The 23,193-nt window shown below is 31.4% G+C and overlaps 1 non-coding gene across 1 annotated transcript; it reads right to left on the bottom strand.

Annotated features, from left to right (window-relative positions):
* Positions 1-1,477: 1,477 nt before the first annotated feature.
* On the bottom strand, positions 1,478-1,584 carry LOC128294738 (small nucleolar RNA R71). Its single transcript, XR_008285045.1, has one exon. It is a non-coding gene; the product is annotated as a small nucleolar RNA R71 (small nucleolar RNA).
* Positions 1,585-23,193: the final 21,609 nt, after the last annotated feature.

A 23,193-nucleotide genomic window follows, 5' to 3' on the forward strand; every position in this document is an offset into this window, starting at 1 on the left:
AACGAGCAGAGAGGAAAATTAGCACACTAGTCTGGCTTTAGAGAAAACTTGGATTTGCTTTCTAATTCCCTTTTCTTTATTTATTTATTTTTGTTTATGTTGTAATTATGAATATGAATAATTACTTTCTTGTTGTTCTTGTTCTAATTAAAATGGCTTAAATTAATTCGTCTTAGATTGATTGAGTTCTGTCTAATTGAATTATTAAAATCATTGTATTGTTATAGGCATTGGTAAGTTATTCAATTAAATAAAATCATACCTATGTTATACTTGCATTATAAAATGTAATGTAACGAATGAATTAATTATTAAATTTACTAAAATTATAATTAATTAACACAGTATTTAATTGGTGCATGTTTAATCTTCTAAGGTAGTTGAAGGTTAAATTAGCGATAGTATTAAACGGTACATTAGCCTTGCATAACTTGCAAGAATATTGTGATTAAACTGTTTCAATATAAAAATATATTGTTAACTCACTTAATCTTTTATGTGCTTATGAAGATTGATTAATTGTTTGAACTGACATTGAAAAAAATTCAAGAGATTAGGTAATTTAATAAGTACATATGAGCAGTAATTAGTAAATTACCAAGTTGCCATGAAAATATTCATAACAACATGAACGTGGGTTTAGTAATTCTAAGTTAAGGAATGAAATTGATCTAACACAATTATTTCATCTTGATTAAAACCATAATCATGCATTGGAGTTTTTACTTTTATTTCTATTAATTAGTTAATTTTTAGTTTTTAAAATCACTTCTTCAATACAAAATATTTTTCCCATCACCAAAGTGTTTGATTTACATTTTATAAATATTTTTCCTTCACAGTCTCTATGGGTACGATAACTCGACATTTACTTGTCACTTTATTACTTGTTAACGATTGTGTACACTTGCACATTTTTGTCGTTCCAAGTTTTTGGCATTGTTGTCAAGGACTATTTTAAAAGACGTTATTTGTGAAATTGTTAATTTTGTATTTTAGATTCTTTTTTCTATTAAATTTTAATTTCAATATATTTTTTTATTTTTTTAATGTTTGTTTCAGATGTTTGAGTATTGATCAAATTATTGACTTACTCTTCGTAAACCCTGAAATTGAAAGGACTTTCAAACAAAGGAGAAGATAAGAGAACCAAAGAAGGATTGAAGAGGTGATTTCAAAAATCAAAACCAAAATCCAGGAAAAGCTGGTCATGTTCCAAATGTTGCAAAATATGGGTCAATTTAGTGGGATTCCTACTGAATATCCACATCTTCATCTTCGGTTATTCGTGGAAGTGAGTGACTCATTTAAACTAGTTGGGGTGACCGACGACACCTTAAGACTGAGATTATTTACATACTTATTAAGAGATAAAGCACGAGCATGGTTGAACTCCCTACCGTCAGGTTCCAAAACTACATGGCAATATTTCGTTAAACGTTTCTTAATGAAATACTTTCTTCCATCTCTAAATACCAAGATCTAAAATGAAATCACTTTATTTCAGCAACGTGATGAAGAATCTTTATGTTAGGCATGGGAGCGGTTCAAGGAATTATTACGAAAGTGCCCTCATCATGGCATTCCTTACTGCGTTCGAATGGAGACTTTCTATATTGGTCTCAATATTCATACTAGAATAATGGTGGATGCTTCAACAAATGGATACCTTCTTTCTAAGTCTTATAACGATGCTTACGAGATTATTGAAAGTATTTCCAGCAATAACTATCAATGGCCAACCAACCGAGCAGCCTTAGAAAGATGAGTAGCATGAGTGAATGAAGCGGGCACACTTCTTTGGCAGCTTAGATATCCTCTATGTCTTCTATGCTTAAGAACATAACTTTTAATAGTTTCAATGGTAATCTGACAAGTCAACAGCCGAACTAGTTTGAGAATATTTTTTGTGAATACTGTAGAGATGACCATTTCTTTGAAAATTGCCTATCGAATCAAGAGTCAAAATATTACATGGGAAATCAGAATTGGAATGGTCTGCAATCAAATTCTTACAACTCTTCATGGCAAAATCATTCAATTTCTTCATGGAGTAATCAATAGGAAGACCATAACGACTCTTTTATGCCATTTCGACCAAATTATCCGTTGGAATATTCTCAACAAGTGCAATAACCCTACCAACTAAATCTTTAAGTGATCTTGAGAATCTGCTGAAGGTATACATAGCGAAGATTGATGCCATTTTAAGAAATCTAGATAATCAAATGGGTCAGGTAACCAATGAAATTTGAAATAAACCTCAAGGAGCTTTGCCCAACGATTCTAAAAATTCAAGAATTTTGGGCAAAGAATATTGTAAAGTAGTCCCTTCGCCAAGTGGGAAGACATTAGAGCCCAAGGTGGTTGAGGTTTAAGATGAGCTTGTTGTAGCTCAAGACAAAGAAGAAGTTCAACCAAGTGTTAAAGATCCTATTTCATAGAGGTCAGATTCGGTGATCCTTGATGAGCTAAACTCCAAACCAGTCAGTTCTGATTATCTAACACCCTTGTCAGATGCAGAAAAATTGTCATAAAAGAGTTGTCTGGTTAAAGCTAAGATTCCACCATTGCCATATCCTCAACAATTCCAGAAGCAGTAACGGGATACTCAGTTGAAAGAAATTTTTAATGACGAGGTGACTTTTAATGACTTCGATGCTGCTAAATCCCCAAATGTAGTTGAAGACTGTTCTACTATTTCCAAGATGGAATCACTGGCTTCTACAGAATTTGAGTTCAATTCTCTAGATGATATATTAGAATGTATTCCGCTAGCAGATTCACTTAAAAAGTTCCATTGGACTCATTAGAGTTATTATCTCAATTCATACCAAAATAAACAACTTAAGTGCCTAACCAATATACCCTCATTGGTACCATAATTTATATCTTTAAACATATCAACAACACATCAACCATTCAAGACTTTCATTCATACCAAATTTGCCAATATTGAACTAACATCTAGCTACTTTGGATATCAAGTTTTAAGTTGAAAACACATACCAAAACCTAGCTTCTGCCATAACCATATATACAAGTAATCATCATTTCACTTTAAACCAAAATCACATCACATTAACAAACTAATTATCAACCAAAGACTTCCTATGTACATGCCATTACAATTTAGAACATCACCACATATGAGTTTGGGATTCATTGTTGGATGTTGAATCGGAAATAGTTTGAAAGTACCTAACCTACGCACGGAAAACAAAATCGTACATTGGGTATAACTCAGTGGTATTTCTGTAATCTGAACAATTTAATTTGATATGAGTAATCAAAATGTGAGTGTTATGCACTTATGTTTCAAATAAAAAAAATACAAATTTACTCATTCTTTATTACATCCATTAAATTCCACATGTTCAAGCACATATCAATGGCATCTTATATAGCATTGGTTAAGCTCAACTCATGCAATGGCATGATTCAACTCTTTGATTAATACTTGATTTCATTTCACAATTCACATCTCATTTCATCATTTCATATTTCATTTCTCATCTCATATTTATTTCCCATCTTTGCCATCTTAATATCAAACATATAGATTTATTAATTAATTTCCCTTATTTATACGACTCAGACTTGGACAGATACATGGATCCAACCAACACACCAGCTTGGCACCCATTGCCTTATCGGATAAATCTGAAGTAATAATTGCGCCCAGTGCTATATATAAGTTGACACCCAGTGTCTCATCGGTTAACCGAAACAAATTGTCACCCAGTGCCTCATTGACTCAAGGTCAAAGAAATCCTTGAATTTTTCCTATCCTATGGCATGCCATCTATATCTGACTTAGCCCGAACAATTAATATGGTTTCATTTCACATTTCAATATAACCAATGTCTTATTTCTCTCTCTCTCTCTCTCTCTATATATATATAGAGAGAGAGAGAGAGATAGATATATGCACATTTGTAATATATAGGCATTTTATTCAATTCATTAACAATCACAATTCTCAAAACATATATTCAATTCATCATAAATGCAAATACATACATTTCTCAATACACACATTTAAATCCTTATAGACACTCATCAATTCAATTCAATTTAATTCAATCCATTTCATCCCAATTTTAACAAAACCACTCACCTCATATCTTACCATGCATAATAGTTTAAAATGCAATAATTTATAAGAGTTCGGATTATAGAAACACAAACCGTATATTTCGAGTTACTCAACATTGACATTGTCTTTCCCTTTCTTACTCGAATATTCTGGGATGACGTTCGCTACGGAATAAAATGATTACAATAGATTAATCACATACCATTCAATTCACAAGAATTTCACTTTTTCTACTATATTGTGCTTATTCTTCAATGTAGTCCCTAAACCGAGACTAATTTTAATCTCCACATTTAAATTTATATTTTTATACTAATTTCACTTTAAGCTAAACTTAGCTCCCCATTTTCAAATTTTACCCCTTAATTTTAATTTTTTTTTACAATTTAGTCCCTATTACTCAAAATTAATAATTAATTTCACAATTTAGTCATTTTCCACTTCTAACCTAAAAATCTAATCTATTTAATCCCTAATACTTAAACTATTCAACAATGACAACATCTAAAATCTTGAACAATACTAAAAATTACAATATGAGTCAGGTAACTCTATGTATCGGAATTCCAAAAACGTAAAAATTACAAAAAAAAACTAAATTTCCCTAACCAATTTAAGCTTGAACCCCAAAATTTCCTAGCCATGCGTCTCCCTTCTTTTCTTTTCTTCTTTTAATTTGCACTTATCTCTTTCTTTCCACTTTCTTTCTATTTCTTTTGTTATCATTTTTTATTATAACATATATTATTATAACTTATATATATAAAGTTAACATAATATATATTATTATCATAATGTTTCATTATGACCGTCCACTTTAATGAAATAAAGGTATAATTGCTTCTTTAGTTTCATTAATTTATTTTAATTTATAATTCAACTTTTAACTCATACGTGATTTAGTCTCGTACCTTAACACTTCTAGTTTCACGAAATGTACTTAACCAAAATTTAATTCACTACTAAATTAACCTTGTAAATATTAAATAAAATATTTACAGGTTCGTTTACGGAAATAGAGTCCCAAATCTCATTTCTAACATCCCTGACTATCAGGTCGTTACAGGGCCATTCCTAATGAAAGCTCAAATATTTAAGGTAGCTTACAAATTATCCTTACCTACCACTACGAAAATCTATCCTACATTTCACGTATCGCAGCTTAAGAAACATGTTGGTCCAACTGTTGCTTTACCCTTGCTCCCAGTTACTAATGCAAATGGATCTATAGCCAAAGAACCAATCCGAATCTTGGATAGGAGGATGGTTAAAAGAGGGAACTCGGCTGTGACAGAGGTATTGATAGAGTGGGCCGATACGTTCCCAGAAGATTCAACATGGGAGATTTGGAGCGATCTTCATTAGCAATATCCATACTTGAGGACAAGGATCTAATTCGAGAAAGGGGTACTTTTCATGGAACATTTTGGTGACCGTTAACACCCTAGAATTATCGTTAATTCTGTTTCTGTTGTTTTAATTCTATTTTTACTTGTGTTAGCCAAAACATTGCGTTTAAAGTTGAGGCCCGTTTAATGAAATGGTGCGCATCAACCTAGACCCTAAATGAAATGACACGTTTGAAACAGCTGGTTAACAGCTTGACAGGCTATATTTTGGCCGTTACTCCTCCCTTTTTAGCACAGATGAAGGAAAGGAGGTGGTTATGCATATTGAGACAATATCTTCTTGAATTTGCATACTACACTAAACTCCAAATTAAAGGATGCTGCTAATTTTTTTTTTTGAAATTATGATGTATTATAATTTTTTTGGTAAATTACAATAATAAGTCAAAACTCAAACAACTAATACAACTAGCGTAACTTAAACTTAGACCACACCTTGGTTAAGGCCATCACATGGAGTTCTCATATATAATAATATTTTGAATAAATGAATTGAAAATGGATTAATGTCAAATCAAATTCTTAACCAAAATGTATAAGTTATATATTATTTATAGTTTTGTTTAGAACCCAACCCTCATCATCATGTAGACTTCAACTTTTACATAATTTTATGATAAATTTTCCTTTTTTCTGATTAAATTATTAGATAATTGATAATATATTTTTAGTTTCACATTAATTCACATATTTTGAACTACTCTTGGTTGGTCTCAAATTGTTTTATACTTTTTTAAAAATTTCATTTTCTTCTTTAAAATCAAAGTGGGACACATCCATCCAAAAAAATTATCAACAAAAGTTGCACAATTAGGCCTAAAAAAGCAAAATTGAGGAACGTAATTCACTCAAAAGTTGAAAAATTAAATAAAAATAAATTCTAGTGAAATCGATTCCAGGCTGTCCACAGTATGAATCCTTGCAATTAAATTTGAGAAATTAAAGAAAAAAAATAAAAAAGTCTACTTTAAGAAGCATTTGATTTTATTTTGCTAGAGAATAAATATTAAAAATAAAAATAGAGAAGATTAAAATTTGGGGGAAATATAGAAATAGCTTGTGAATTGTGGGTTCAATTTTGAAATATCTCTCAAATCTTGTTCTACCTTCAAAAACCTGTGACTGAAACCGATAGTTCAAAGGAATATACGGAAGTTGAAATCAAAGAGAAGTGAAAGACCTTGAGAAATCTAGATGAGACGCAAATGAGAATAATTTAGTGAACAGTAATTGTGACTGAAGTTAGAGGAGTGGGATGTAGGGGTGTAAATGAGATATTAGTTTTCTCAAGTTATTCGAGTTTGACTTGAAAAAAAATTAAACTTAATTCATTACTTATCGAGCTGAGCTTGAGTTAGAGCTTGGTAATACTTGACTCAAACAGTTTGTGAGCCTTTTGGAGCTTATATTCTTTTATTATTAAATTATGTTATTATATATTATTAAACCTAAGCTTAATTATTGAGTTGTGCTTGAGTATAAAAAATGGTAAACAAACTCAGTCAAACTCACGCGAGTTTAAAAATATATGTTTGATTGAGCATGAACTAAGTATGGAACTCCAAATTCCGAGTTGAGCTCGAGCTTGACAATATTCTAGCTTGGTTTGGCTCAATTACTCCCCTAGTAGGATGTTAATGGATTGTAATTGTTGCATTTTTTTAATTTATTAAAATAGGTAATATTATAATTTAATTTTATCTTTTGTTATTTAAACGTGATTAAAGAAAATTCCTACTGAAGTTGGAGTAGCGAGAGGTTAATGGATAACAATTAATGTTTTTTTTCAATTTATTAAAATAGGTAATATCTTAATTTAACTTTATCTTTTGTTATTTAAATTAATCAGTAATTTATCGAATTGATTTGGTCACACCAAACTTAATAAAGTATTTAATAATGGTGTATATATATATATATATATGATATAGGTAAGTATCCAAAATTATTTATAAATCAATTAAAGAAATTTTCAGAAATTTGAAAGTATTTTAAAGCATATTATTTAGATTAGGATTTAAAATCGGAGAAATGGAGAAAAGGGTTTCAAATTCTTTTTAGGAATGAAAAAAGTCAATATAATGAATATAATTATAAGTATTTCATTTAATTATATGTGTAATTGTACATAAGCGAAATATGAAATAATTTGTAAATATAGGTGGGTTGGGTTTGGATTTATCATTTTTATCTAAGTCAGGTTTGAGTAAAATTTTAAACTATTCTTTTAGACCGAATAGAGTTTGAGCTTAAAAAACAAGTCTAAAATTTTGTATTGATCTGACCCGACTCATATAATGAAGTTTAATCACTATAAAGTTGGATTACTTGAGGTAAGTCGGCAATAACTTTAGAATTTTTAAAAATTCTAAAGCTATTGCCGACTTACCTCAAGTAATCCAACTTTATAGTGAATGAGATTCCTTATAAAACCGAAAAATAAAAGTTAATATGATAATTGGTGTAAAACTTATGGTAAAGAAAGTAATATGTAATCAATAATAATTGAATTACATCAAACATTTAATATTCAATAGATTATTGTCTTTCTCCTTCAAGTATTTTTAATCTCTTCATTGATGAATATTCAGAAAGCAGTCTCTTTGAAGAAGATTGACCCTTTTCATATTATATGAGAAATAAAACTAGAGTTTAAAACAAAGAAATCATTTATAAAAAAATGGAATATCAACAAATTATTATTTACAAAACCTTTTTCTTGTCTAATTCTGAATGTAGCGCATGTTGAATTAAGGCAAATTGATGCAAGATTTCTTTAAATAGAAAATTTTGTATAAAAAGTTTAAGTGTATAAATTTTAATAATTTTTTAATTAAGGAAATTTTAATAGCTTAATTAAGAAAATTTTTGAATGTGATATAAATAACGAATAAATAATATAGATTTCATTGCCAAAGAATAGTGCATATAAGAATAGTGCAAATTAAATTGACATAAAATTTGTTAATTGAAAATTTTAAATAATTAATAGTAAATTTCAAATAATTAAATTCATGCATAATTATGTAGAGTGCTAATTAAAATGTGCTAATTATTGGTATCAAAGCCATAGGTTCAATTTAACTCATTCTTAGTAATCTAGAAGATAGAAGATTTAGAGAAGCTTTCTCATTCATGACTGAAAATATGTTAACCAGACCTTCTACATCTTCTACCCCCCTTTCTTTACCAGGTTTTCCTTTAAAATCTCATTCTGCAAAAAAGATCTCTTCTCTTTATGAAATAGAATACTTAAGTGAAGAAGATAAAGTCCAGCCGACAGATCTTCCTACTGTAAATTCTTATGCTGCTTACAGGAAGTCCGCCTTTTCCCCTGTAAAGTCTATTAGAACTTTAATCAAAGGCTCTGCTAAACAAGTAAGGGAATATATTCAAGCCTCACGGTTTGATAGTTACCCTATTTCGGCAGCTTCACCAGAGTAGTTTGTTACCCTTAAAATTCCAGAAGAGTTTCCAGTAGAGTTTCCAACAGAGTGGAAACGTGCAGGATACACTCATATTCATTTTGGGGCTATTCGGTTAGCTCTAAATTATCATGGTACAGCTGGAAAGCCAGTAGTTGCAAGAATTGCACTTTTGGATTCTAGATATTTGGAATATCAAAATGCATGTATTGCTACTATTGAAGCAACGTTAAACTCAGGCTTGGTTATGGTCACTCTTTTCCCAAATTTTACAATGGCGTTGGCAGATCCCAATTTGACCACAGCCTTGAACGTTCAAATCCAAATAGTAGGAGCACCACAATTAGCTTCAGCTATTGCTGCAACTCTCCATTACCAGATCGTCTACAGAATTCAGGATCATGCCTTTAATCTTTCAAGGCATGGAACATATGACTCCCTACTTATCTCAGTAAACACAAATGACCAGCCTCATTGTGTTCATGTTCCAAGATAGATTCCCAAGAAGGAACTTATCAAACTTCTCCTAGAAAAATGGATTACTAGCTATGAACAATTACTTGAACATAGCCAACCAATCCAATCTACTACAAGTAGGATTACATCCAAGGGAGATGGGACAACTGAGACTAAGTTTGATCATAGTCATCTTCACAGTCCAAAGAACTCCAATATTTTCCCGAGCCAGTTGATGATGCAACCAGTCGAAAGGCCAGCACAACTCCATGATCAAGAAGATTCAGACTGCTGTTGCCCGTTGTGTGAATCCAGCCCAGAAAGAAGCCTGATACAAAGCTTTTCTGTAGATGGAAAACCTTTGTATATGTTTAAAGACCCTGTAACTGGACATTGTCCTTGGGCTTTAAACTGCTTATGTGAGTTATGTGTAGATGATAGAATGACTGCCTGGATTGATAGCATGGATAAAACTACATCAAAGCCGAGAAAAAAGAAGAAGAAAAGCTCCACTCAGTCTGAGTTTTACAAGAGATGGATGGAAGGAGATCCAAATATTGGTCCTCTTGGAGAAGACAATGGTAAATTTATTTACCTTGTAGATTACTCATCTCACAAATCTTTACCAAGTGTATAGGTTCCACCAGAACCTTGTAAATCTCCTTCTCCTCCTCCTCCAAAATCATCCATTCTACCCACTGAAAAAGTTCCAAAACAGAAGCTTTTCTAAAAGTCCTATTACAAGAAAATAAACAAATGGGTTAAGAAGAACCCAGATTTCCTGACCCCTCAAAAACCAATCCCTGCTGTGTGTATGATGCAGTCCACAGCATCGTATGACAAAGATTTCCCTCCTCTTGAAGAATATTCTAAAAAAAGCTATACCCATGCACCAAAAATCCCTTCCAAAATTCAGACTGACATTTCAGGTGCACCAGCCAAAATAAGTGCTGCAGAAGCCACTCTTAATTGGCAAACAGAAAATGCTATTGCTCAAAACCAAGTTTTAAAAAGAATTGATTCAAAGATCTCAAATTTTGAAGCCAAGATAGATGACAATACCAAGATGGTTAGAGATCTAACTCAACTTTTACAAAAAAGGCTAGATGCAGTAGCAAGAGAACCAGCAGCACCAGGACAAGATTTCTTTTCTCATCTTGCTCAAAGAGAAAAAGAACTTCAAAAATTAAAAGACCAAATCAAGATTCTTCAAGAAACGGGAAAAATCCCTGAGTCTACTCAAAGAACAAAAAAAATTGAGTTGTTTCCTTCTACCAGACAGAAGAATCCACTTCCAGTAAAGGGAGTACGGATAACATTTCCAGAATTTCCAAAACGTACAAAACCAAGTACGTATGAGATTTTTTTGGAACTTAAAAAACAAGATGCTGAGAAAAAGAAGAAAAAATCCACTAAAGGAGCCAAAGCAACAAGTGAAAGTGAAGCTTATCAAATGGAGAAAAAACTGGGAAAAAGGCTAGTTTCAGAGGAATCTCCACCAAAATCACCTTCTCCAAAACAAGTCTCAAAATCCCTGATGATCTAGGAAGAAAATCAAAATCCTTTAACAAAATTTTTAAAGGATTGCACAGAATCCATGATTCAAAAGATATCAACCTTACAAAATCTAGAATCAAGCATTCAGGTTGATTCAGAAGAATCAAGATCATTAGAATCATCAGAAGAGTTTAATTTCTCATCAGACGAACAAACAGAAATAGAAGATGAAGATTTGCATAAAGCATTTCCAACAACTAAAGTTGAAGAGCCAAGTGATGATGAAATGCAAGAGATGCCAGAATCATCTTCTACACCACAGAGACAAATGCCAAAAACTTCCATAATAAGAACCACTTTCACTCTTGATGATTTGCCTTCGATAAAATGGCTAGATAAAATCCAAGAATTTCATTCTTGGCTAGAAACTCACAAACTCACTGAAGATAGCAATTATAACATTCTCATGGAATTTGTCTCCAGATTTATAGGAATGTTAAGAGATTGGTGGAACTCTATCGATCAACATAATCAAATGCAGTTTCTAATTATTCAAGACCTGGCTCAACCAATCAGAATCATACACAAACATTTTGTAGGAAGCCCTGAATATTTGTTAACATTAAAAAGAAGGGAATTCTACAAAAGAAAATGTTGTTTGTATGACAAGAAGGATTTGGCAAGACACTTCAAAATAATGACCAAGTTATTTTGTCTCTAGGCCTAAATCCAAATCTCAAACCAGTTATTCTCTTATCTCTCCCAGATCCAATGCAAGTTGCAGTCAATCAAGCTCTTCAAAAGCAAAATAAAGACATTATCTAAATTACGGTTCGAGAACTTCAACAAGAAGTCTTTATTGCCTTAGAAGATATCTGCAACAGAAGAAAGATATTTAAAGATTATCTCCATGGCGATAAAAGAATTGAAAGAGCCTGTGATGATTCTTATTTGAAATACAAATGTGCAAAAGATCAGTTATGCGACTGTCGCACAAGAAAGAAGAAACACTTCAAAAAATATTCTTCTTTTCCAACTTCAAGAAGAAAGAAAAAAGTCAGGCCTCAATGGAGATATCTTAACAAGAAAAGAAAGTCAACAAAATCTTATCATTGCTACATCTGAAATCAAATGGGACATTTTTCAAAAAACTGTCCAAAGAATAAAAAGCAAGCTAAGAAGATTGCGCAAATGATGAGACAATCAAGAATTAAGATACAAGAAGAAGATGATATTGAATCTGTTTGCTTTATTGAAAATGATCCATCAGATAAAAAAAATGTACACATGACGAGCAATCAAGTATGCTAATTATATACTTTTTTTTACCTGTCAAAGTCACTACATTAAAAGTTAATTGCTAATATACTTTTTTTTGGGGAGTTATAGAGATCAAGCATGATTTCTCTTGAATGTCTATTAACGAAACATATGTCTCGTTAAAATTTTATTATGAAAAATCTTGCAAGATGAAAAACTTAATGAAGAAACAAGAGTACACAATCTTCTTTTTTAAGTTGCTTTATTAGAAACCTTTATTAGAAAAGCCAATGGAACAAAACATTGACTAAAGGAAAAGAGTGAAACATGTTTTGGACTCCCTCTAATGGCAACGTCACTTAACATCTTTGAGACGAGTCATTCTAATTCTATATACTAGCCTTTCAAATGTTGTAGTTGGTAATGCATTGGTAAACATATCTAACAAATTATCACTATAATGAATTTGTTGAACTTTAATATTATATTTCTTCTTAAGATCACGAGTAAAGAATATTTTTTACAAAATATGCTCCATTCTATTTCCTTTGGTGTATCCTCTTTTAATTGAGCTATACACACTACATTATCTTTGTATAAGATAGTTGATGCCTTTTCTTAAGGAGGTAAATTACATAACTTCTAGAGATGTTGAATTATTAGCTTTAGCCAAACACACTCTCCACTAGTCTAATGTTTGTTTTGTCAAACGCCATGATATGGTTGTATCTCTATATGTAAGTAAATATTACATTTGAGGTTGTCTTTCATGCGAACTCGAAAAAAATTCAACATCAGCATAGCTAACTAATTAAGACTATGCATCATTTGAGTAAAATAACCCCATACCAATTATCCTTCTAAGATATCTAAATATATGCTTAATTTTATTCTGGTGTCTATGTAACACCCTTCACCTGGTCCAATCACTGAACCCGAGTAATAGAATGTTACAAACAAATACAAGCCATTTACATACAAATTATAACTCAAAATATCAATTAATTATCATACAAATCATGAACAATCAAATTAACATATGTTTCAATCAATTTCGGTTTAATATCAAGCTTACGGAAGGTTAAAACTAAGCAGTTAGGGATCAAATTGAAACTAATTCAAAAATGTAGGAAAAATCTGTAGACATAGGTCATATAGCTGTGTCATTTGGTCGTGTGATAAAGCTAAACTCGTGTATGTGTGAGAGCTAAACCCATGTGAAATGGGCCACACGGCTGTGTTCCTAGATTATGTAACTAATTGTGGTCGTGTACACCAAAATTACCTAAATTTTTACTGACCACACGGTCATGCCATAAGCCCGTGTATTGCACACGACTATGCCATAAGCCTATGTATGGCACATAACCGTGTGCCAGGTTGTGTCTTACGTCGTGTGAACTTGTAGTTACCTTTCAAAATAAGTTTTCTAGCATAACTCACTTAGGCAACAAGTCATCCGTTTTAAATCATATTCAACCACTTCAAAACAAATCAAAACAAGCCAAAACCATTATTTAGAATCACCATCCTATGTGCTTAACCAATATGCCAAAATTGAAACCTCAATTTACAATATTAAGCTAACCAAATGAATTTATATACAACTATACCAAAATGCCTTTACGGCACCTCAACCAATTCCATTATAGCAAGCACAACCAAAAGAACATACAAATACCAATTCAATAATCACTAAATGACATATTCACCATCAACTTCTCAAGCATTAAATAACCATTCAACCAATCTCCAATGTTAAGCATTAACTTACCAAAACATCTCCTAAACATAACCTAAATGTATATTATCCATTATTCCATATCCAAGCATCAATTAAAACACAATGCATATAATGATATTTCCTCATCCATTTGGGAATTAAGCATGAAAAACCAAGCAACCTAACAAGTCATCAACAATATGACCATTACCATCCCATTTAAACATATATATACATAGCTTTCAAAAATTCCAACAAAACACAAAATGACCATTATAAGTATAAAAACATTCTTAGGTACATGTCAAGACCCAAAAGGAACAATTCACCAACACTTGAGTTCAAGATTGTCATTGGATATTGGATTGGTAATTGATTCTTTAAGTACCTAACATAGGCACGGAAAATAAAACCGTATGCTGAGCATAACTCAGTAGTATTTCTATAATCCAAACATTTATGCAATATATAAGATCATTAAGATGCAAAATTAAATTAACTAATAATATGCAATATAAGTATTTATTCGATATAATTTAGTCATTCATTTGATCAAAATCAATCCATCAATAACAACATTACATGACAAAAATCTCTTATAACATATATAATGGCTCAATTCATACATGAACATATTCCAACTAGCCTTTCAAATTCATTAAATACATTGATCAAATTTATTCTTTATCCACATATCTATTCACCATTTTGATTTCCATTTCACATTTCATTTCATTCCATATCATTTTTCACTTTAATATGATTTTCCATTTCAATATCATTATCCTGATTTTATCATTTATTTCCCCATTAACACGACTTAAACTATGACGGATACACGGATCCAACCAACACATCAATTTGGCACCAAGTACCTCATCGGATAAATTTGAAGCAATTAGTTACTCCCAGTGCTATAAATAAGTTAACACCTAGTGTCTCATCGATTAAACCAAAACAAATTGGCACCTAGTGCCTTATCGACTGATAGTCAAAGTAACCCTAAACTCTTCTTATCCTATTGCATGCCAACTATATCTGACTTTGTCTGAACAGTTAATAGGGTTCCATTTCATTTTTCATTAACATTAAATATCTCATTTCACCTATCTTTTCATCATAAACATATAAATTTACATATGAAAACATTAAATCATCACATTACATATTCAATTTCACATTTGAACAATATACATACACTTTCCATAAACATTCAATTTAGTCATTAGATATATCAATCAATTCAATCAATTCATTTCAACATCATAGATGACTTACCTCGTATTCTTACCATACACAAACAGTTCAAATTGTAGCATTTTACGAAGAGTTTGGATTAGAAAAACACAAACCATAAACTCCGAGCCACTTGTAGACGACTTTGTCTTTTCCTTTCTTTTTAGAGGAATTCGGGTCGATGTTAGCTATGAATTAAAAAAATATAATAAATTATCAACACACAGCCAAATTTGCATTCAATTTATAAATTATGCAACTTTTGAATTTTATTCAATTTATTCCCTAAAACTGGGACTGACACAACTTTCACATTTAGCCCTTTAATTTAATGTCGAATTCACTAGAGACCCTATAGGACTCCCTATTTTTCAATTGCACCACAAATTTAAAAATTTAATAGCATTGGTCTAATTGCTTCAAAAGCCTCTTAGTCATATTTTACCTTATAATTTAATAACAATTCATACTTTTAGCATTTATGCGATTTAGTCGATGCATGCTAATTAAGCCCTAATTCAATAAAATTACTCAGTCGAAATTTAATTCACTTCAACTATAACTCTGTAAATATTTAATAAAAATATTTATGAGTCTGGTTTCAGAAATCAGGGTTCTGAAATCATATTTACTACACCACTGACTTTCAGGTCATTATAGTCTACATGTTGGAGAAGAGCTAAATCTTGCTAGCAAACTTACAAAAAATGCTATATTAGGCCAGGTGTTGTTTGCAAGATACATTAATTCCTTATAGCACTATGATATGGTATTTTAGGACCAAAGAGCTCTTCATCATTTTCACAAGGATAAAAGTTATCTTTATTCACATCTAGTATCTTACAATCATTAAAGTACTTAATAGATGTGATTTATCCATGTAAAAAAAATTTAAGATCTTTTCTGCATAAGGTGACTAATAGGCAGGGATCCCACCTTCTAAATGCTTGATCTACAGGCTGAGATAAAACTTTTTTTTTTCTTAGATCTTTCATCTCAAATTCTTTCTTTAAACAATTTAATGCATTTTGTAGCTATACAAGACTTCCAATAATATTTAAATTGTCAACATAAATGACAATTATAATGATATCTAATTCAATTTAAGATCTTTTCTGCATAAGGTGACTAATAGGTAGGGATCCCACCTTCTAAATGCTTGATCTACAGGCTGAGATAAAACTTTTTTTTTTTTCTGAGATCTTTCATCTCAAATTCTTTCTTTAAACAATTTAATGCATTTTGTAGCTATACAAGACTTCCAATAATATTTAAATTGTCAACATAAATGACAATTATAATGATATCTAATTCAATTTCTTTTATAAAAGAACATAGACAAGTTGGATCATTTTGAAGATCTTCCTTCAACAAATACTCACCAAGACAATTGCACTACATACATTAAGATTGTTTTAATTCATATATGGATTTATTTAATTTGATTGAGAAAATTTCAAGGAAAAACATTATATCGTTCTAGGATATTAAATCTTTCAGGGATTTATGTAAATTTCACTATCAAGTGAGCCATACAAATAAACTGTAACAACATCCACTACATGCATATCAAGTTTTTCATGTGTTATCATACTAATAAGATATCTAAATGTGATTGCACCAAACCATAGAAGAGTAAGTCACTTCATAATCAATATTGGGCCTTTGTTAAAACCCTTATGCTACAAGTTGTGCTTTATATCTTATGACTTCATTTTTCTCAATTCATTTTGTAAAAATACCCATTTATATTCTATGGGTTTGACACCTTTAGTTTTTTGGACTAGATATCCGAAAACCTCACATTTAGCAAATGAATTCAATTATGCTTGACTTGCATCTTTCCAATTTGGCCAAACATATCTATTTCTATATTCCTCAACAAATGTAGGTTCAAGATCCTCATTTTCTATTGTTATTTTAGTATCAATATTATAAGAAAAATGTTTTTCACAACTATATCTTTTAGATTTCATTTTTTTCCTGTAATGACTTAACTTATTGATGTATCTTCATTATCACTATTTTCAAGTACCTGAATCTCTTCTAGGGTTTTCAAATTAGTTATGTCTTTAGCTTGTAAATTTTGGATTCAATTTTTTATTTATAAACTTTGAGAAGAGTTGCAATATCTAGATATTTCTTAACAACAAAAAAAAAACATCATTCGATTCTTCTCTTTGATAGAGCTTCGGCCCAAGGGTCATTGAGACTTGATCTTGGAAGGATGCGTTTGATGGAAAAATCCAGTTTAAAAAATGGTTTTCTATCACAGTGGAAAATTAAAATTTTGAAAGCAGAGTCGGTTTATGATATTTATAACAATAAACTTTTTTCCCGAAAATGTACTTGTGCTTTGTGCGAGACGAATCCTAATGCTCTAAGCTTCCAACCGAACGACTTTTTCCACTATTCTTGTGCCATAAATTACTTCAAGTGTGGGTTTGAATAATCACGAACCAGTTACAAAACCAAAAATGATTTATTACTTTTAGTAAAAAAGTAATTCCTTTTCAATAGAAATCGGTAGAATTGTTATTCCCAAAAAATAGAATTTGTACCTAGAAAATAAATTTTCACTATTTTCTGGAAAAAAAACAATATTGAAAACTTTTATGAACTGTTGTTAATAGCTCTACCAGTGCCATCTATTTATAGGGAAAGATAAAAAAATCCTGGTTGAATTAGTAGAATAATATTTATTTAATATAAGTACCAGTCTCTTAGTTTAACTAGAAGAGAGGGGTGGCACTCCCTAGTTAAAAACTGATACCTGCAAGGATGGGGTGAAATTTATTAAATTCCAGTCACCGAAACTATCAATTTATTAGTTTGGAAAATCAGTTGACTTGCAACAACTTTTTGGATGAGATACATAGAATTCAAAGGTTTGTCTCTTATATTTACAATGCACTTTAAATCACCTGATTTTAATTTCAAGAGATCAAGTTATTACAGTTTTAGTGAAGACTGTGAAAGCAGAATTTCTAGATGGGATTATTACTGAATTACGAGTTTTGGACTTTTAATTTAAGTTTAAATCATATTGGGTTAGATTTTTATGGGCTTAATTTTTATTATATATGAGCCCAATATTATATTTATGAGGTTTTATTATTTATTTATTTTGAATTTTGATATATTTTTAAATATTTAAAGTTATTTAGGAATTCTATATTTCTCGTTAATAAAAAGTTTAGTTTAAAACTACTTCTTGTTTAGATTAATTAGAGTTTCAGCATACTTGAGAGTTTTATTTGGATTTATTTAGCTAGCCTATATAAATGCCTCTTCATTGTTCATTAGATACAAATTTATTTTTGTTCATTAATAAAATTTCCAACTCTTGGAGTTATTTCTTTGTGCAAGATTGCTTTCTTGTGATTTTTAGAAACAATTTTCTTCTCAATTCATCATTCAATTTGCCAATCATTATTTCTTAAAGGGTTGATTAGATTCATTAATTGAGTTTGTTGGGTTTATATCTTAAAGGGTTCAATTGGACACTAATCCATCTATCCGTCGTATCCATCAGTTTATTCGATCCATCTTTCACTTTTTATTCTATCGTTTATTTATTATTTTGAATATTTATTCTTTATTCTTAAATTTCTTATTTTAGTTATTTACTTTATTTTTCTTATTTTCGAACAACTTAAACATGATCTTCTTTCTCTTTTCCTTTACAATTTGGTATCAGACTTGGACATTTTTGAGTTGTTTCCTTGTGCTAAATAAAGTGTTTCACCAAATTTACTTAAACAACCTCTAAAAAAATCGAACATATGACAAAAATCAAAAAATATTTTGTAGATGAAAATTTGTGCTGAAAATTTCCAGATAAGTTTTTTATTTATCATATAAAAAGGCTCTGGTTTAATTTTCATGATTTTAGCACATCAAGAACACCTTGAATGAAAAATTCAAGTTTTTTTTTCCATTATTTCAAATTTTTTCTACTTGATAGTTTATTTTCTTTGACTCTAGCCTTAGTTTTCCTTTTTTTTTTTACCTTTTCGTATTCTATTGTGCATTCTAACACATTTTCACTTCTTGTGTTAATAGGTATGAAAAGAGTTGTCTTTCTTTTCTCCATGCAACTTACTTCCTTTAGAATTATGTAACAACCCGTTTTTAGTTAAGTTGGAACAGTAGTTTTGAAACCATAAATCTGAGGTCAAAAAATTATTTTAATATTATTTTAAGTGTTTACAGCATGATAGCATATATGTGTGAAAGTTTCGTAAATTAATTTTATCATTTGAATGCTTAATTCGGTAAAAAAGACTAAATCGCGTAAAGCATAAAAGTTGAATTTTATTTGTTAAATGCATTAAATGCCTATGAATATTAAATGTGGAGGTCCTTAAGTGATAAATGAACCATTATTAAGGTAAGTGGACATTAATGGACATGAAATGGATGATATAAATGTATTATTATTATGGTTAATTTGGTAATTTGTCTAATAAGGTTAATTAAATAAAACAAAAGCCTAAATTTTGTTAGATCATCATATTCCTTGGTCGAATGAAGCATGAAGAAAAGCCATTTTGAGGGCATGAAACTTTCAGTTACTTTGATACTCAATTGTAAGTCCGTTTTTATTTCGTTTAATAATTTATATGTGTTTGGGATCGTTGCAACTAGGTCTAGCTAGCCTAGAGACTATTTTGCAAAATTGTTAAAGATTTTGAAAGTTTCCATTGATGCAAATATGTGTTCTTTGATGTTTGATGATGAAATATGAAATCTTGTTGCTAAATTTACATATTTTGTAAAGTGATTTTGAGTAAAAATGCAAAATAGGGATTTATTTGTAAAAATGTGAAAATGTGTGGTTAAATGTGTGAAAAGTTGATAAATATGGGCTGCTAGGGGCATTATAGTAATTCGGCTATCATGGTTATTAAATAAATTTCATGAATTTGTGATTTTGTGTAATAAGGACTAAATTGTAAAAGTTGTGAAATTTTAAGGGTAAACGTGTAAATGTGCTTAAATGTGTGTTTTGGATTAAATTGAATATAGAGATTATTAAATAAGTTAATTTTGAATATATTTAGATTAAGAAAACTAAAATTTGAATTTAGATCGGGGGAAAACTAATGTTATCGACTAATCGACTTATTCCATCGTTTTCACATCCGAGGTAAGTTCGCATGTGATAAATTTTAGTATAAGTGTATTTTAAATGATTTGATATTATATAAGTTGTGAATACGAGACTTCAGATAAGTTCGACAATGACTCGATGGTAATTCGTCATTCGAAATCTCGGTTGAACCTTGGGAATAGTTTAGGATACTAGTGACATGTCATTAGAGGATACATTGAGTTGGCTTCGGGCCATGATATTAGCACTTCAGGTGTGAGTTATACTGTTTTGGCTTCGGGCCATGATATCAGTACTACGGATATAAGCTACCTTGATTTGGCTTCGGGCAATGGTGTAGGTACTTAGTGTGTAAGACACCTGAGTATCCAACTTCTATTTTGAATGGTTCAATGGTAAATGAATGATGTGGTTGAGAATGAGATTGGTATGAAATGGTACAGGTATATGCATAAACCATATTAGCTTTGAATCAAAGAAATGGTGATGAAAGTATATAGTTTTGTGAATGAGTAATTGGAAGGTTTGATAGTTGGTGTGAATTCATGTATCTATAATCAATTGTTGAATTATGTGGTTATGGTTATATCGAGTTTATTTCATATGAGCTTACTATGCTTTATAGATTAAATCGTTTATTTTTCTATGTTTTATAGTGAATTCAAAGCTAGCTTGGATTCGGGGATCGTCAGAGATCGCTTCACACTATCCACCTATCACTTGGTACCTATGAACTTTGGTATCTTAAGTATATGGCATGTATAGGGACTTTGGTCATGTTGGTTATGTTTTGGTAATGATTTTGGCCATTTGAAATGGCTTGTAAATGTATATGTCTTGGTTTGTATATAATAGCCATGAGAGTTGGCTTATTTTGAGTAAATTTGCTTGCGTATGTGTATATGCATATAGTTTGTGATATGCAAACTGAGGTTGGTTTTGATGATGCTTATTAGTAATTGGTATTATGGAAGTGAATGTTGATATTGAGGATGTTATTTGTTTGAGAATCAAGGTAAAGAATGCATGTTTTGAGTAGCCATATTGATAATCTAAGTTTATGAGATTTTAGGTATGAATGGATTGGTCTATTTTGCAACTTGTATGTATTGAGAAGTGTGGTATTGAATATGCATGAATTAGGTTTGAATTGGCTGGTTTCAATGCCTATTTATGCCATAGAATGGTGCAAATTGATGTGTTGTAGGTACATTCAAATTTGGGTGGAAAGTTGGTTTGGTAAATAGCCTATTTTTGTCCACACCGAAAGAGACACGGGCGTGTGTCTCAGCCATGTGTGACACACGGTCATGTTACACGGCCGTGTGTCCCCTGGTGTTGAAATTAAAATCAAGTCAATATGCTCTACAGGGCCTCACACATGGGCGCATAACTTGGCTGTGTGGCATAAGTTAGTATGCCTTACAGGTTTGGCACGGCCTAGCACACGGACGTGTATGACCATTTTTGGGCCCATGGTCTAGCCACACGGGCTTGTGTGTTGGTCGTGTAACTCAAGTCAGAGAGTTAGACGGGGTTAGACATGGGCTGGGACACGGCCATGTGCTCTCATTTCAAATGTCCATATGACCTGTGACACGGGCGTATCTGTTGGCAGTGTGAGAGACACGGCCGGGCCATACAGGCGTGTGTCCCCTGTTTTGAGAAAAAAATTCTAAGTTTTGTAAAAATCTTTTGAGCTATCGGTTTAGTCCTGAACCACCTCCAAAACATGTTTAGGGCCTTGTGGGCTTGTTATAAGGACGTTATGCTTGAGTTTGAATAATGTTTGCATTAAATGTGAAATTATATGTGAATTGAATGTTTAAATGTTTTATAAGTTTGGTAATACTCTGTAACCCTATTCATCGTTGAATACAAGTGTAGGGTATTACATTTATTGGTATCAGAGCTATGATTTAGTTGATTCTAGGACTAACGTAGCGTATGTGAGAGTCTAGCTAGACATGCCATGTATAAACTGTAATAGTGTGATGACTCTTAACATTTTAAAATGTGTTTTCATATAGTAAATGGATCCCAATCGAGTTGTAGCTGATGAGGTTAAAAATAATGCGCCAGCTCCCACTCAAGAGACAGCGCCTTCTGAATCTAGACCCGTATCAGGTAGCTAGGGAGGAGAGGCTAAAGAAGCCTCAATCAGCATATTTGGACAAATCCAGCTGCTCAACAACCTTCAGCCCCTCATGTTCCTCAATCGATTCACGTAGCTCCTTAAGGTTTGGAACCTCAACGATTGAATAAGCAACCTGTTGATAGAATTAGAAAGTACGGGGCTGAAAAGTTCAGAGCTACTGCTGATGATGATCCTGAGAGAGTCGCGTTTTGGCTTGAAAATACGATTCGAGTGTTTAATGAGCTTTCTTGCACACCGGTTGAGTGTTTAAAATGTGTTGTATCACTGTTGAGGGACATTGCATACCAGGGGTAGAATACTCTAGTATCTGTGGTACCTAGAGAACGGGTCACTTGGGAATTCTCTCAGACCAAATTTAGGAAGAAACATATCAGCCAACGATTTCTGAATCAAAAGCACAAAGAGGTTTTAGAATTGAAATAAGGCCCGTATGACCGTAATTGAGTACGATAGAGAATTTGTACAGTTGAGCAAATATGCTTGAGAGTATGTTTCTACCGAAGAGATCATGTGCAAGCGGTTTGTTAACGGTTTGAATGAATACATTAAAATTATGGTCGAGATTTTAGATTTGAAAGAATTTGTTGTATTAGTTGATCGGGCTTGTAAAGCCGAAGATGTAACAGCCTGGTTTTGGGGCTAGTCGGAACAACGGTTTTGTGACCACGAATTCGACGTATAAAAATCCATTTTTATTATATTTTTATGGTCTATAGTTCTATAGAACTATTTTGTGAAAATCTCGTTCGAAAATTTTGACGTTTGGGCACTCAATTTAGTCAAAAGGACTAAATTGTAAAAAAGTGCAAAACT

Source organism: Gossypium arboreum, chromosome 6 (assembly GCF_025698485.1).
Source record: "Gossypium arboreum isolate Shixiya-1 chromosome 6, ASM2569848v2, whole genome shotgun sequence".
In the NCBI taxonomy this organism is placed as follows: domain Eukaryota; kingdom Viridiplantae; phylum Streptophyta; class Magnoliopsida; order Malvales; family Malvaceae; genus Gossypium; species Gossypium arboreum.